General features: G+C 34.6%; 1 protein-coding gene and 1 long non-coding RNA gene across 5 annotated transcripts in view; both read right to left on the bottom strand.

Annotated features, from left to right (window-relative positions):
• The window catches only part of LOC111983208 (uncharacterized), a 79,971-nt gene that overhangs the window by 10,626 nt on the left and 53,220 nt on the right, over window positions 1-16,125 (bottom strand). The window lies entirely within an intron of this gene.
• LOC136070982 (uncharacterized) lies at window positions 4,187-15,791 on the bottom strand. Of its 4 annotated transcripts, XR_010632258.1 has the most exons (8): window positions 15,700-15,791; window positions 15,176-15,250; window positions 14,766-14,851; window positions 13,878-13,971; window positions 13,674-13,781; window positions 5,998-6,063; window positions 5,240-5,340; window positions 4,187-4,411 (listed from the first exon to the last, which is right to left on the bottom strand). It is a non-coding gene; the product is annotated as an uncharacterized LOC136070982 (long non-coding RNA). The 4 variants fall into 4 exon arrangements; XR_010632256.1 differs by lacking the exon at window positions 5,240-5,340 and having other exon boundaries at window positions 15,700-15,790; XR_010632257.1 differs by lacking the exon at window positions 4,187-4,411 and having other exon boundaries at window positions 5,000-5,340; window positions 15,700-15,790.

The raw sequence follows: 16,125 nt of genomic DNA, 5'->3' as shown, positions 1-16,125 counted from the left end.
AAAAATAAATTTTTTAAAAAAAGGGGTAGATTTTCAGTTGCATTGCATGACCTGGCTAAATGAATCAGGGATGGAAAATGGCAAAATGATACTAGAGTTGTGTCATGTGTGCATGTTTCACCCATGTTACAACGTTAAATCTGAAACCGTTAACAAATAGGGACTTTATAAAATCAAGGCCTTTTGATTTAGGTAACTGGTTTTTTTTTTTTTTTTTTTTTTTGGTGGTTGCTAGGGTGTGTGTGGTGGTTGGTGCTGGTTTGCTGGAGAGATAGAGACAAATCGGAGAGATAGAGACAAAGAAAGAGAGAAATAGGAGAGGAGAGAGAAATGATTTATATATATATATATATATATTATTTTATTAGGTAGATATATTATTTTATTGTGTTGTAGGTAAAAATAAAAACTGGGATGTAACGTGTGAAATGGGTTAGTAAAATAGATAAAGTGATGTTTGATGATGCAAAATAGGTTTTCTTTTGCACCCTCGAATGCTAATGCTCTAAAAATTACTCTTTTTGTCTCAATTTGTTTGTCATCTTTTAAAAATTCAACCTTTTAAGAGCATCCACATTGGTGGAGCCATAAATTTAGCAATATGACTCTACAAAAACCTACTTTATCTACCTTACCTTCTCATTTTACAAAACACCCAATATCAATAGTTTTATTTTAACTTTCAACACAATAAAATAATATATCCACTACAATAATATAATATATTCAGTACAAAGCAATGTGAATATGTGAATAAAATAATATATTTAATATAAAAACAATGTGAACACACAATTTAATAATACTTTTGTAAGGAAGCAATTCGAGTCCCTAGCCCAAATAATAGATGAATTTAGGCCTAAAAAGTCCAATACAATGAATTTGTAGAGAGTGTGTTGGAAAACTAGGTTTTAATGAATCAATCAACAAATAAAATAGATTCAAATGACAAGAAAATGTAAATAGACTAGTTTAATCTAAAGAAAACTGTCATCAGTACAGTCCAAGGAGATCAGTTCTTATATATTGATTCTCAAGTTTGATTATAAGTTCAGTTCTTGATTGTTACAATGTTTCTCTCTCTATTTCTCGGTCCCCTTCTCTTAGGGAATTCCCCCTATTTTATACCACACTCCCTTCTCATCTCTACCCTCCATGTGAACATTAGATTGTTTGTATTGATACTTGTCTTATCAGCACCCTCTTGAGGTCTTTGGGGGTAGCTGTAAAGCTGAAAAGCACTGTTTAGATATCACTTCCTCATTAATGCGGCCAGAGAGTCAGCTATAGAGCATTTAATGAGGTGATAGCAGCTTTCTCCCAGATCTTTCTTTGCTCTCATTTTGTCCTATACGTTTACAGTGCATATCCTTATCAGCAAAACTTCTTGGAATGTCACTCCGGATAATAGACTCAGCTTCTGACCCCTTTTTTGTTCAGCTGAGGTGATACTCCTCCTTGGCATACCTCTACTGTCATAGCTGGCTTGAGAAGTTCAAAGTCTTACATCTTCCTTACTATTGATCTATCCTTGGACCACTGAGCCTCCTCGGACAAGGCCAAGGCCCAACATATATTTTTGGGCCCATTGCCCCTACAACTTTTTTTTAAACTATGAGCTATAGTGCACAACCATTTTGGGTGGCTATGCACTATAGCTATGAAGCCAAATTATCTGGCTTTGGCTCCACCAATATAACCATAAATTTGTATTTGGTGGTGCTAAAAATAGCAATATAGCTTTTTAGCACCACCAATACTAATGCTCTAATGCTGTATAAAAATACTAATGCTCTAAGAAAACATCATTTATTGTCTTATCTGCTATATAAAAAGATATAAATTCCCAGAACTACCCTCATTGATTTAAACTATAAAAAAAAATGTCATTAACTTTTCAAATAAAGGGTAAGATAGAAATTTTATTTATTAATTTTAAAAAGAGGACTTCATTTTGGGACATTCCAAATTAGAATAGAGGACCAACATATTAGAATGGAGAGAATATTTTATAACATTTATTAGATTAAAGATATTTGTCAAGCATTTATTAGTTTCTCAACTAAGTGCATCGAACCCAGAACCCCATTTTTTTATTTTATTAGCCCCCATTTTGAACTTTAAATAAGACAATGTGAACATATGCTAGAATTAGACAATGTTATAATTGTGGATTTCATTTATCTTAATTAGTAAAATCTTTTCTTGTTAAATACCATCTAGAGTTCGATCCCTGCTTATACAAAAAATTAATTGGTGTTTTAAGCTGATAATAAATAATAATCACCAGAAACATATTGCCATAAAAACAGTATGTTACTATGCTTCTTTCTCAGGCATGGTCAAAAGAATAATGCAACACTCTTTATGCTATTGCAACTATCATTAATAAATCATGAGATAACTTTTAAATGTTTTCTAAGAGCATTAGCATTGGGAATATAAAACCCCCCAAGTTGCTATTTTACCCACCAAACTTATAAAAACAACCTTCATCTAGGTGTGTAAACCCAAATTTTTTTTCATTCTTGCTACAGTAAGTATGGGTATATAGAACCACACTATAGCAGGGATGGACAATTAAAATAATATTTTTTTTCTTTACTCTCTATTCTTTTTTTTTTTCCTCAATCTTTGACTCTCTCTTTCTCTCCTCTCTCTCTTCTTCTTTTCTTTTTCTCTCACTCTCACTCTGTCTCCGATTCTTCTCCCTTCTTTCTCTCACTCTCCAACTCTTCTCTCTTCTCTATTCTTTCTTCATCTTTCTGTCTCGATTTAGGGTTTTTTTTTTTTTTTTTTTGTTGTGGGTCAAGTGGGGCTGTGGTGGAGACGTGGGTTGTGGGTTAGATGGGGCTATGGTGGAGACATGAATTGTGGGTTTCTAGTGGTTGTAGCTGGTGCGATGGTGGCGGCATGGGTTGTGGTTCAAATAGGGCTGTGGCGGAGATGTGGGCTGTGGGTCAGATAGGGCTGTGGTGGAGACAAGAGCTGTGGGTTTCTGGTGGTCGTGGGCAATACGATGGTGGCGGCGTGGAGATTATAGGTCGGATGGGTTGTAGATTTCGGTAGATCTTGGTGGGCATAGGATGGGCTGTGGATTGGTGTTTAGGTGGTCAAATCAATGTTGGTTTTGTGTTTGGGTGGCTAGATTGGTGGTGGTTTAGTGTTTAGGTGGCTGTGGATTGGTGTTTGGGTGGCCAGATTAGTGGTGATTTGGTGTTTGTGTGCTAAGTTTCTTTTGTTTTGTTGGTGGTTGCTGGGGTGTGTGTGGTGGTAGGGTGGTGGTGGTTGCTGCTAGTTTGCTGGAGAGATAGAGACTTAGAAAGAGAGGAAAGAGAGAAATGGGAGAGGAGAGAGAAATGATTTATATATATATATATATATATATATTATTTTATTGTGTTGTAGGTAAAAATGAAAAATGGTATGTAAGGTGAATTGTGAAATGGGTTGATAAAATAGATAAAGTAATGTTTGACAATGCAAAATAGGTTTTTTTTTTTTTTTTTACATCCCCAGGTGTTAACGCTCTAGCAAGCACTTCTTCCGTCCTAATTTGTTTCTTCTATTTTAAAAATTCAACATTTTAAAATAATATCATTTATTGTCTTGTCTACTGTATAAAAAAAGGTATAAGTTTCCAAAACTACCCTCATTGATTTAAACTGTAGAAAAAAAGTCATTGACTTTTCAAATAAAGGGTAAGATAGAAATTTTATTTATTAATTCTAAAAAGAGGACTTCATTTTGGGATATCCCAAATTGGAATAAATGATTAACAAATTGGGACGGAGTGAATATTTTATAACGTCTTATTAGATTAAAGATATTTGTCAAGCATTTATTAGTTTCTCAAGCACAGAACCCGGAACCCCATTTTTTTATTTGATTACTCCTCATTTTTAACTTTAAGCCTGTTTGGATGGAGGGGGGTAAGAGGAGGAGTTGAGGGAAATAGAGTAAAGTTTGCTAAAAATAAGCTAATTTTGTGCTAAATCTACTCTACTCTACTTACATTCCCTCTCCCTCTTTACTACATATATGTATTAACAATTGATACAACAGAATAAATTTTGTTAGGTACATGCGCATATGAATATTTTTCTTTGATCTCAAGCATATGAATAAATCTACTCTACTCTACTCTACTTCCTTTCCTTCTCCCTCAATCCAAACGGACTATAAATAAGACAATGAAAACATATGCTAGAAGCCACATTAAATTCTCATACTGCCACATCGTAGAATGTTTATCAATTCTCATATTTAATAATTGGCTACGAGTCACACTTTACTACATATATGCATTAACAATTGATACAACAGAATAAATTTTGTTAGGTACATGCGCATATGAATATTTTTCTTTGATCTCAAGCATATGAATAATTGATTGCTCCAAGATGCCGACCTGATCAGGAAAAATAACAAAAGCAAGATGAATAGTTTTAAAAAATTTGTAAATTGTCCACTAATAATAATTAAGTTACAATTGTTGAATTCCCTCAAAAAGAATAGTTACAATTGTTGAAGATACCGTTTGAATGAGCTAAAAATAGAAAGACTTGTTTTTTTAGTGAAAGATAGAAAGAAAGACTCATTTAACAAATATATCGCCTATCACACCTGTCAAATAAAATAAAACCACTTCCACCTGGTGTCTTTTTTTTTTTCTTTTTTTCTTTTTTTTGATAAGAAAGCCAAAACACTTTATTGCAACCATGAAAAAGAGAGTACATCATAGATAAGAGCTTGCTTAATACAGCAAGGATTCTTTGATGATAAAGATTTATCATTAGAAGCGGACATAGGTTGAAACTCTCATAAATAAGAATAAAACCACTCATCATATTTGTGACCAATAAAAGATGATGACAATCAATAGAAAAACAAAAACAAATTTGGCATTGCAGCGAAATTTAATACTACTCTTATCAATTAAGGGTGAAAGAACCAACCCAGTATGATATTACTAAGATTTACGTAAAACAATGCTGCATTCCTTTCATAGATAGCATGCCATCGCTTTCTTTTCGTTTTCTTCTTTAAATATTATTTAAAAAATGTAATTCAGTATAGGTAATAGTACCGTAGTAATTTAAAATTAAATGAGAACATGTTATTTCCTAAATTGAAGGAATGCCTCTCTGATCACATAATGGGTAAACCTCTACATAAAACTAACTACAGTCATTCCAAATTCCAACTAATCGGTTTAATTAATCTCAAATACACGCACCAACTAGATTGGCAAGTTTGTAGGTACTGGTCTCGAGTTGCGACACGTGGTCAAACCCCCCCCTCTTCGATGAAAATGTTTCCCTTTTAGATTCCCTTTAACTACAATCCAAGAGGTACAGTGTGAGATATTTTCCCATCCAACAATCAAATATTTGAGAAAAAGGTGGGTCAACAACCAATTCCCATTACCTAATTGGTCATTTTCAAGCATGATGAGGAGATTATAAAACTGAATAAAGTAAAACCACAAGCTTTCAAAGTAATTGGAAAGCCAATTTTATAGGAAGTATGTAGGAGATAGATGAAGTAAAGAGAGTTGCGATAAAAGTTATGACACAAAAATTGTATTAATAGATTTTATAAAGTTGAGCATTGTTACAAGTAGGAGAAATTAGACAGTCCTTTGGTGAACCACGTCACTTGTCCACTATTCTACTAAAAGATCCCCACTTGTCCACTATGTGGACCTTATAATTTTTCCACAATTAGAATGCACTCGAGAGTCTCAATATCTTTTAGTCAAGGGCAGAAAAGCATATTCTAAAGCTAGGGTTCCTTAAATAAAAGATCCAGTGAAAAATGATAAGCTGATTCAGCTCAGCTCAATGCTCAATTATTACAACTGGCAGGTCCTTTACCCTGCCCAACACAACTAAACCATACAAACTCTTTTAAGAAAATGTGTGGTGAGGGGTATGGATCCAAACATTATTTTTATTTCAAAAAGAGAGAAAGAAAGAAAGAAAAAGAGCAAACCTGGGGAGGACTCCATCAATGTTGGTCGCAAGTGCGCCCAAAAATTCTTTATACTGTAGATTGGTTCTGCAAAAGGTCAATTGGGTAAATACATACTAAAGTTCTTTCAATGATTAATATATACTAAAGTACTTGCAATGATTCTGAGCAAATGCACAGCTTAAAGAGGAGGGAAAACCCCAAAAAGATGGGCCCAGAAATTGTATATTGCTAAGATAGTACTTAATGATTATCTATCTAAGATTTAATGTTATTGTTAGTGAATGAATAGAGAGATTGTTGGGTATAGTGTGAGTGAAGTCCCACATTAAATAACGACGAGAAGAATGAGCGGTTAATATTATATAGTTGAAATCATACTAATGTGGGTAAAAGCATCAAGCACACTTAAGGGCATAGGCCTCTTAGAGCCTAGGCACGAAGCATAAAGTGCAAGCATGCACCCGATTAAAGTAAAGGGCATAGTTATCAAATATAATATCTCATAACTTCTAATAGAAATATTGGTAACATATAATTAAAAAAAAAAAACTCAAATTTTGTATATTGTATATTTTACCTATTAGGTAAGTGCAATTGTATAATGTTTGTAAGTTCAAATTTTATCTAAGTCATTTCAATTCTTAAAATTTTAATATAGTTAATTGAAAACAATTATCAATGGTGAATATTATAATGATCTAATCATAGAAAGTTTATAACTAATATTTTATATCATTCTCTTGTGCTTATAGAAGTACATAACCATGATAATTGTGATCAAATGATTTATATGGTTCAATCAACATTCATCTAAAAGTCAAAGACCAAAAAGCACAAGAATTGTAAATTAACTTTGTTTGTATCTTATGACATATAAATAAAAATAAAAAATTGTGTAATACAATACCCTAAGGATAGTGGTAGTGTAGTAAATCATTGGTCCATGTCATTTCTTTCAAGATCATGCAATTAATTTTGATGATCCATATCTTTTCTAGCAATAAAATAAAAAAGCATGCCTAGGTGTGCTTTGTGCTTCTTCAAAAAGCTCCAAAAAAAGTGTGCCTAAAGCACGCTTCATTAAATGAGTTTTTTTTTTGGCCTAGCAAAGCGTTGAGAGCTTGAGCCTTCGAGCTTTGAGCTAAAGCACATTTTTAACAACTCTAGCTCATACCCATTGGGCTTAGGTCTTTTGGGTTAAATGCGTCTCTATATGTTATATCAACTACTCAAGAAGACTCCTTAAGATGTTTATCTTCCAACAAACTAAGATGTTATCTCCCCAACAGAGATAAAAAATATTTAAAAGAAAAAATGTGAAGGAGTTGTTTTCTATATGTTTGTCCCTCAAGCTAGAGCATACGTCATATCAAACCAATCTGTGCAATTATCATAGAATAGTGGAATAGTTGGTACTAAGAAGCTTAACTACTTAATAAAGTGTTCTAACCAAATTAGCTCACTAGCAGTATGTGCCATCACTACGCATTTTGCTTTTGCACTTGATTGAGCAACTACATTTTGCTTTAGTTTTCCATATTATGAGGTTTCCTCCCAAGGTGCAACACCACATAGTGACCTTCTATCTGAAGGTGATCTTGTCTAGTCTACACCAGTGAAGCCTTCTACCCTAAGATGATCTTGGAACTCTCTTAAGGTATCGAACGATTCTAATAGCAACATCCAAATATGAGATTCTTATGACTTCTATGAAATGACTCACCACAATAATTGCGTAAGAACTGACTCGAACAAAAGAGATCTTGACCACAAGAGAGAGTGTCTCATCGTTATCAATGCCATTAGTTTGGGTATAGCCATTGACAACTAACTATCCTTTGAGCCAATCAACAGAACCATCAGATGAAACTTAATAGTATATACTCATTTAGAACCAACAATATATTTCTCTGATGGCAAGGGAACAAGATCCTAAGTTCCATTTTGATGTAAATCAATCATCTCCAACTCCATGGCCTGCCTCCAACTCGAGTTACAGAGTGCATCCTAAAAAGATTTAAGGATGAAGACACAAGAAATGGTGGAAACAAACCAAGAAAAATGAGACAATGACTGACAAGAAACAAAGTTATTAATAGGGTGTTTAGTAACATAGGAACATGTACAAGTTTCCAGAAAGCAATGAGAAGTGGATTGGAACCAGTAGACAGTGAAGGATCGATAGACTGAGGATGATGGAGGGGACACTGGAGCTTGTCTTCTGTGGACATTTGGTGTATACTTGTAACAGAGCTAGGGCCTTCGAAGGCAACGACTTGGGGAAAGGTACAAAATAGGTGAAGACAATAAAGAACTCAAAGTTGGAAAAGGGGTATAAGATGCAAGAGGCCTAAATTGATATTCCTCAGAAGAATTAATGCCATGGAAATATGATTGAGAATCAATAAAGGCAACAACACTTCTAAAGTAGCTGTGCAAGACTAGAAAGTAGTACTGATTTCCCTTTTAAGTCCGGGAATAACCTAGAAAAACATACTTAGTGGAGCAAGGACCAAGTATATCAAAACCTAGTCCAAGATTATGAAGGCAACAAACACACCTGTTCCAAGAGGCAAATGAAAGACTAGAGAAGAAAGTATAAGATGGAGTGAGGAGATGCTCCATCAAGAATAAAGAATGGCATCATGTTGATGAGGGCATACAATCAACATGCCTTATGTGGTTAGTATGGAAGGAACGCAATGCCCAAACTTTTGAGGACATTGAGAGACCTATAGATATGTTGAAGAACTTGTTGCTAGGTCTTTGTTTGAGTGGTCTCGTATTTGGGGTCTTACGCATTGTAGTTCTTTGTCTGATTTCCTTATTTCTATTAGACTTTCCTTATGATTTGATTGTATTTGTTTCAAGGACTGTGAGTTTACAATCATAAACACATTGTTCTTTTTCATCAATAAAACTCTTATTATCTATCAAAAAAAAAAAAAACGACATTGTTCCACAACCGTATGGGCGTGCTCAAATGAAACAAAAGGGCTTGGACCACATTAAGAAGATGTCTATGTTTTAGCCCAACAACACCATTTTGTTGTGGCATATGAAGATTAGTAGTTTTGTGTACAATGCATTTGTTAGATAGTTAAGAAATTCTTTGGCATTGTCAGATCATAAGATGCATATTTTTTTGGCCAAACTGAGTTCTGATTTCTTTATGAAAAATTTTGAAAATGGACAGTAATAGTGTGTTTTCATTAAAAATAACCAAGTCATTTGGGAGTAGTCATCAACAAAGGTAACAAAATATCAAATCTTATTTGACACAATGTGAAAAGGACTTCAAACATCAGTGTGATAATCCAAGGGGTTTAGAAACCCAACTAATAATACTAGATTGAAAAGACGCACAACAGTATTTCCTAAATTAACATGCTTCACAAGACAAAGAAAATATGTGACCAAGACTCCTGACTTAACGCTTCAAAGTGGATTGAGGTGGGTGAGCAAACAGACAATGCCACTAGAAAAGCGATAATGAAGACTGAAGTTGTCGTGAGCATAGATGGGAGCAAAATCTAGGTAGAAGGCCTCCAATCATCCACTTTGTCTTGAGATCCTAAAAAATATAGAGAGCAAGATAAAGACTAACACAGCACAAAAGATCTTTGGTGAGTTTACTAATTGACACAAAATTGAAAGGAAAATCAGTAATGTGTGAAACAGATAACTCAATATTGGAACTAAGAATAGTGCTTCCAGAGCCCTGAATTGAGGCTAAGGAACCATTGGCTAAATTAATACTCTAAGGTCATCTGACAAGATGATAATCAAAGGGATGATTAGATGCACCAGTCATATGTTTGATTGCACCAGAATCAATAAACCATGCATCGTAAGTGAAGGATAAAAGATAATGGAATGCAATACTTGACTGGGCTAGAGTGGCTGTGGAGGAAGCTGCTCATTTATGATGGGTGAGGAGCTGAGCATACACATCTTTCACGATGGAGATCATGTCTGTTTTTTGGAGGGTGGATGGTCTTGGGAAAAAATCATCCAAAGAGAAGGCATGATTGGCAGAGGTAGAGGATTTGCCATGTAGGTCCCAATAGTAATCCACCAAATGTTTGTTGCAACTGCAATGCTTGCAATTCTTAAGTTCCTGATTTGTTGCAACTGCAATGCATGCACTTCTTAAGATCCTGATTTTCAGAGCGTCTACGCTCCCCTTGAATCTTGTCCTCGGCATGCACTACATCCACCTCAACTATCACAACATCCTCATGATCCACCAAGACCTCAATGAAAGGCAACAAATGCAAAGCACTAGCTAGGACCGGTGTCCTTATCAAAAAAAAGAGTGGAGAGCTAAGTTTGGGAATAAACCTCATGGAGAGAGGGAAGATTGGAGCCAGACAAGAACCATGCGTAGACTGACTCATACTCAAGCATCAAACCACGAAGGAATTGAAGGACATCCACATCCTGACACTGCTTCTCCATACAAATGATGTCATTTGTGAGTGGCCGATACATATTCTGATCTTGGAGTACATCTATGACCTACGAGTATACCCCACCAAATTTTGATTGACTTACTCAAGCATGAAATATTGCATGCATACATCATACAAACTAGTGGCGTTCTCAAATCTAGGGTAGACTGCAACTGAACCTAAATAGCCTTTGCAGGTCAAAGATGCATCAAAGTGATCCCAATGCTAGGTTCACTAGTGGATAACATGAGGAAGATGATTACATTACCCTCTTGATTACAAAACTAGTTGAGATAGCTAAGGTGGTAGTAGTTGAGCTATCTAAGCTAGTTGTGTCACTTGTAGACACAGAGGATGTCGGCTTATCAGATGTGCAAATAATCCTTTTCCTTGTAAGAATATCTATACTTATTGGGCCCAATAAATGTAACTCTTACTATTAAATTTAGTGGATGTCTTGGGAGAATTTAAAGTAGACAAGGAAGAGATAAACTTAGGTCTCTAGCCATTGTATCAACATATAAGTAGAAAATCTCAAAAAATTTATACAAGAAAATGGAAAAAGTCAAGAAACAACCTCAAAAATTCCATTAAGCTAAACTAGCAAAGAAAGTCATTAAATCAGGAAAAAAATAACTCAACCAATCAAAAATAGTTGTACCTACTGATATTGGGCTTAACCAACTAAAAAACACATTTTACTGACCAAAATACCACAAAATGGAAGAATTAGGCTGAACCAGCCTAAAACACACTATATCAACCAAAAGATGATAGAATCGACTGAAATCAGTTGAAACTAAATTTACCCGAGTTCAAAGAACTAATCAGAATACCCTTATCTAAGTTATGCTATCCTTATGCATGAATAGAAATCAGTATCTGGAAGAGCCAAACAGACATCCAAACAACCAATCAAAATATCTTTGGCCAGACTAAGCTATCCTTATTCGGGATAATAGAAACTAATCTCTGAGAACCAAACAGGGGAACTAAACACCAAATTATGCTTATCCAGGATTTAACTATTCTTATCGAGGATAGGGGATAACCAACATTAAACCAAACAGGGGACTCTGGCAAGTGGCAAGTGACTTCACCATCGATGCTCAAAATCTTCAATGAACTTCGCCAGCACCAACATAGCTTATTGACAACTAAAAACAATCAAACATGCAAGTTTGTGCATTGAGAACCACCGATGATGGTGCCAAAACTACCAAAAACCAACAAAAAAACTTCAAAAAATCCATCAACATTTCCCAAGCAATGCTGATCAAACCAACAAGTCAACAAATCATTCTTACACCAAAAACAACACAACGGATGAAGATGATAGTTTTCTCATGTTTTCATTCACCTAATGTTATTCAAGTCAACAAATTGTTCAACTCAACATAGCCAAAACCAACCAATAGAAAAATCATGATGCAAGAGCAAAACCGAAATTATTTTAGAATTTATATTTCTAGATTTTTGTATTAACCTCATAGGAAATTGGATAATTTTAGACCTTTAATCAGATAGGAATTAGATTTGAGATTAGATAGGGATTAGTATTTGAGTTCAGTTAGGATTAGTTTTCATTAGTTGTTACCTTTTTTCTCTTTATTTCCTGGAAGCTCTAGCTCTATGTAAGCTCATGCTTATTTGTATTCTGAGGAGAGATGATTAATGAAATTTCATATTGGAGATTTTTCAACATGTTGGGTGCTGATTCCTAACAACTTAGGCACTGGTTCGAAGGGTTTATCTTTTAATTTTCTTGTTCTTTTATTATCATATTGATTGTTCTGCATCAAATCGCCAGGAATAAAATAGACAAGGGAAAAAAAAAAAAGATAAAAAGGAGACAAGAAATGGAAATGAACCTGAGGTAAGGGAACAATTAAAATTCCCTGCTCTAATACCATTTTTGAATGAATGGAGAAATAAAAAGGGAAAACATGAAAAGTTGTTTTCTATATGTTCAATCCTCACCCAATCCATTCCATATATATAGAAGATTTACAAAATACTAAAAATAATATTTTGATAGTGAGTTGATAAGGATACCTCATCAATAGGGACACCTCACCAAGGATATCTTTCTAGAAGGATACAGCTCTCTTTCTAACAGTAACTCAAATTAAAATTGAACTAAAAAATTATGTTTAAAAGAAAAAAGTAATGCTATATGTATAAAAATTTTACAGAATTTATGTTACCAACAAACATGCAACTTATGTGGCAGTGCATAGTAAACCATTTCAGTTTTGACATGACAAATAACATGTCCCAAATGCACAAAAGGACAAACACAGCAAAGTTACTCAACTACTAAATCAGTTTGTAAAAAAACTATTTGTGTATGTAGCATCTTGCAAAAAACAAATGTTGGACAGAAAGAGGCTTCCAGAATATTTATATATCTTCTATCTGCTAAAGGCCTAAAACAAACAACACATTTTTTTATTAGTAAGAGTAAGAGAGGAGGGGTCTTTCGAGTTTCAACCGATTGATCTGGTCCATCCCGAAGCCAGCTAATTTGGCATACTTGAGTAGGTTGACACATGCCTACTTTAGGCTGGTACCCAGGTTTTATTTCAAACTCACAATTGAGGTAAGGTTAAGCATGAGCAGATGCAATAAGTTCATTTTATGTGAATGATATAAATCAAAGATATTGTATTGCCTGTTAAATTGGTATCAAGGTTATGATTATCAATGCCTTTCCCAAATTCAAATAAAAGGGCCAAACTTGACCAAAGATTCATTACAGAGAACAAGATGGGTAGTGATAAAGGGATATGGTCATGGTGGGAAAGCTGAGGCCAGTGTTTGGATCAAATATGAATGTAAACAATAATGAGCCCCATTAATTTTAGGAAGTCAGATCACAGAAACTCATTTGAGATTAAGTGGAAAAACTTATAAATTTGTCCTAACTTGGTGCTTTTATTAAGCCCTCTAAACCTGCCTAAGGAACAGGAAACTAATGGGAGAAATTTCACTTCTTTTTTTCTTTTTTCTTTTTTTCAAAAAAAGGGGGATGGAGGGGTTATGAAACTAGTATATACAGTTAGACCCAAGTGATGTGTGAGATCTAATTTTCTCTGTGGTGGCACCAACTGTGTGGCACCATGGGGATTTGGCCACTAAACAGAGTTTGTTCATGCAGATTTGAAGTATTCCTTGCAAGGTTGATTAGAAGTTCCCAAGACAATTGCAGAGAATTAAATTTCAAAGCAGAGGAACTACCTTTGATTGCAGGACCTTTTGACTGTCACTGAAATATTGATTTGGATGATTAATCCCAGCATCACATGATGTTCCATGCACAGCTTCAAATGTCAAGGTGCATGCCAACTGCATATATGTTATCAAGTTGTTCACTAATCTTAACCAAGATTTCAGAACTAATACAAGGCCACCAGGAAGCAACTTAGAGGCAGCTGTCCCAACCTGATAATGTCTATTTCGCACTTTGTCCATTACATCTTCAACTGCCCTGTTACTTATTCCCATTTTACCAAGGGCAGCTCTTAGATTCTCCTCACTGTTACAAAAGAATTGATAAGACAATAGGAAATATCAAATAGAGTTCCTTCACAAGCTTCCCAAAGTGCCGTCATTGTCAATACAATATGCGGTGCTTAGGTTATTAGAAGTAACTAAGAAATGCAGCATCAGATTTATGAATAGATATGAATGATGTAGTTTCCCTAGTAGACCTAAAGTAAAAGGGAAAAAAAAAAATTCACACATTGACTCATTTCATGGACACACTTATTTGGAACCTCACTGGTTTATCTTTGTCCTGAAGAAAAGAAAAATAGAGAGGATCACTGAAAATACAAGTAATAACCTAACATATTTATCTCACATAGAAAATATGCCCTGCCTTGTAATTGAATCTTAACATATTAAATAGCTTCTACCAAGCTAACAGGAAGGATAATTGCTAAAGGTGGATAAAAAAGCATAAATATGTAAGTAAAATTTCCTAGCATTAATATTGATATTTGTTTTTTGATTTAGAAAGCTATGGTGATGGATTTGTGAGGTCTTTTTGGGTTAAGAAAGAAAAAGAAAAACGAAGACAAAACCACAAGTTGGCTAAAAGATGAAAAGAACTAATTCAAATACTTTTGGTCATGAGCAACAAGTACCTTAGTATATCCGTAGGAGAAATGCAATTAGGGTAGCAGGGATTCATATGGTGAAGTCCAGAAAGGACGTGATCACAATTGTGTGATTTGACCGTAAGTTTTATAGCAGTTTAGAGAGTTTCATTCCATAATTACTAGTTGAAGATACTTAAAATAACTATAATAAAGCTATAGAAGTGACCTGAAATGTCGATAGGGGCATCCATGATGATCTCCTATGCCAGGAGCTGAAGTGATGATCTTTTGACAAGAATAAGGTGTATAATCCTGCATACATATAGAAATAAACAATATTTAAATGTGTCACAAACACATTCATTCAAGTACACAAAGGAAGTAAAACTTCCTCTCAGGAAATTTTCTGACAAGAGGTCAGCCTTTAAGAATAACATGAGTAGGAAACTAAGACTAGTTCCACCCATTTCTTTTCTTCATTAAATGTTCCACTGATTTTTATTACTCCCGATATGATCCACTGAACTCCTGTAAAACTCTAATAATGAAATCTCTAATCTCCAGCCCAACAATCTTTTTAATTAAAGAAGAATACAGCATTTAAAATTATCCTCTTAATGAAGTTTGTTGACTTACAGTTCTCTTCCCTTCTCTTCCATAATTATGACGAATGCTGTATGCATATTCCTTGTCAAACCTTTCAGAACCAACCTGTAACAAAAAGATTAAGCACTAAGCATAGATTGAATAGTACTTGCAAGAAACAAGGCACTGCATACCAATCCGTCCAGTCACAAATAATATACCAAAATTTCTGCACATATATGTGGGAAGGAGAGAGAGGCCTATGAAATAGTGTTTGCATGGACCAGGACACTGTATACCAAGCATAAACTCACTGATGATATAGCAAAATTTCTGTGCATGGATGACAACCATGTATACATATTTTGCTAGTTTTATTTATTTTTTATGAAAACACATCTATTGTTAGTTGTTACTAATAATTGATGTATGTAATGTTCAGCTGAATCCATAAATATAGCATTAGCAGTTGCCATTTGTTTCCAACTTGTAATTGACGATACAAAGATTATGCATATGCACAGAAGCCAAAGGAAAACATATACGTAAAATACTTCAAACAGCACCATGCTTACCCTTTGGGAGAACTCAGCTTTCCAAAATGCAAGGGCATCTTCCAGCTTCAATCCAACACCCTGCACATGGAGAAAAATTAATACGCACAGTAAAATAACAACTAGTATATAAAAGGTAAGTTGGTAACTATTTCGGCTTCCACAACATCACTATAAATAACCCTACTACTTTTGCATGTCTGATGCATGCAACTAGTAATCAAACTATGCATAACAATTATGCATGCTATAGTAAAGCTTGGATGTGATTAATTACTTGCATCACTTGTGTGTGGGTGTCTGCATGTGTGTGTGTACATAAAAAAAAGAACAGAATCAATTTAACCCAGTTACACACGCTTACATTGAGAATATGTTGTGTACATGCATGAAATAAAAATACAAACGCAAGTTGTGATTGATAAAGCAGACCCCCAAGCAAATAAA

This window comes from Quercus suber, unplaced genomic scaffold, assembly GCF_002906115.3.
Source record: "Quercus suber isolate HL8 unplaced genomic scaffold, Cork oak 2.0 scaffold_275, whole genome shotgun sequence".
Taxonomy (NCBI): domain Eukaryota; kingdom Viridiplantae; phylum Streptophyta; class Magnoliopsida; order Fagales; family Fagaceae; genus Quercus; species Quercus suber.
This window is presented reverse-complemented; position numbering and strand designations above follow the sequence as displayed.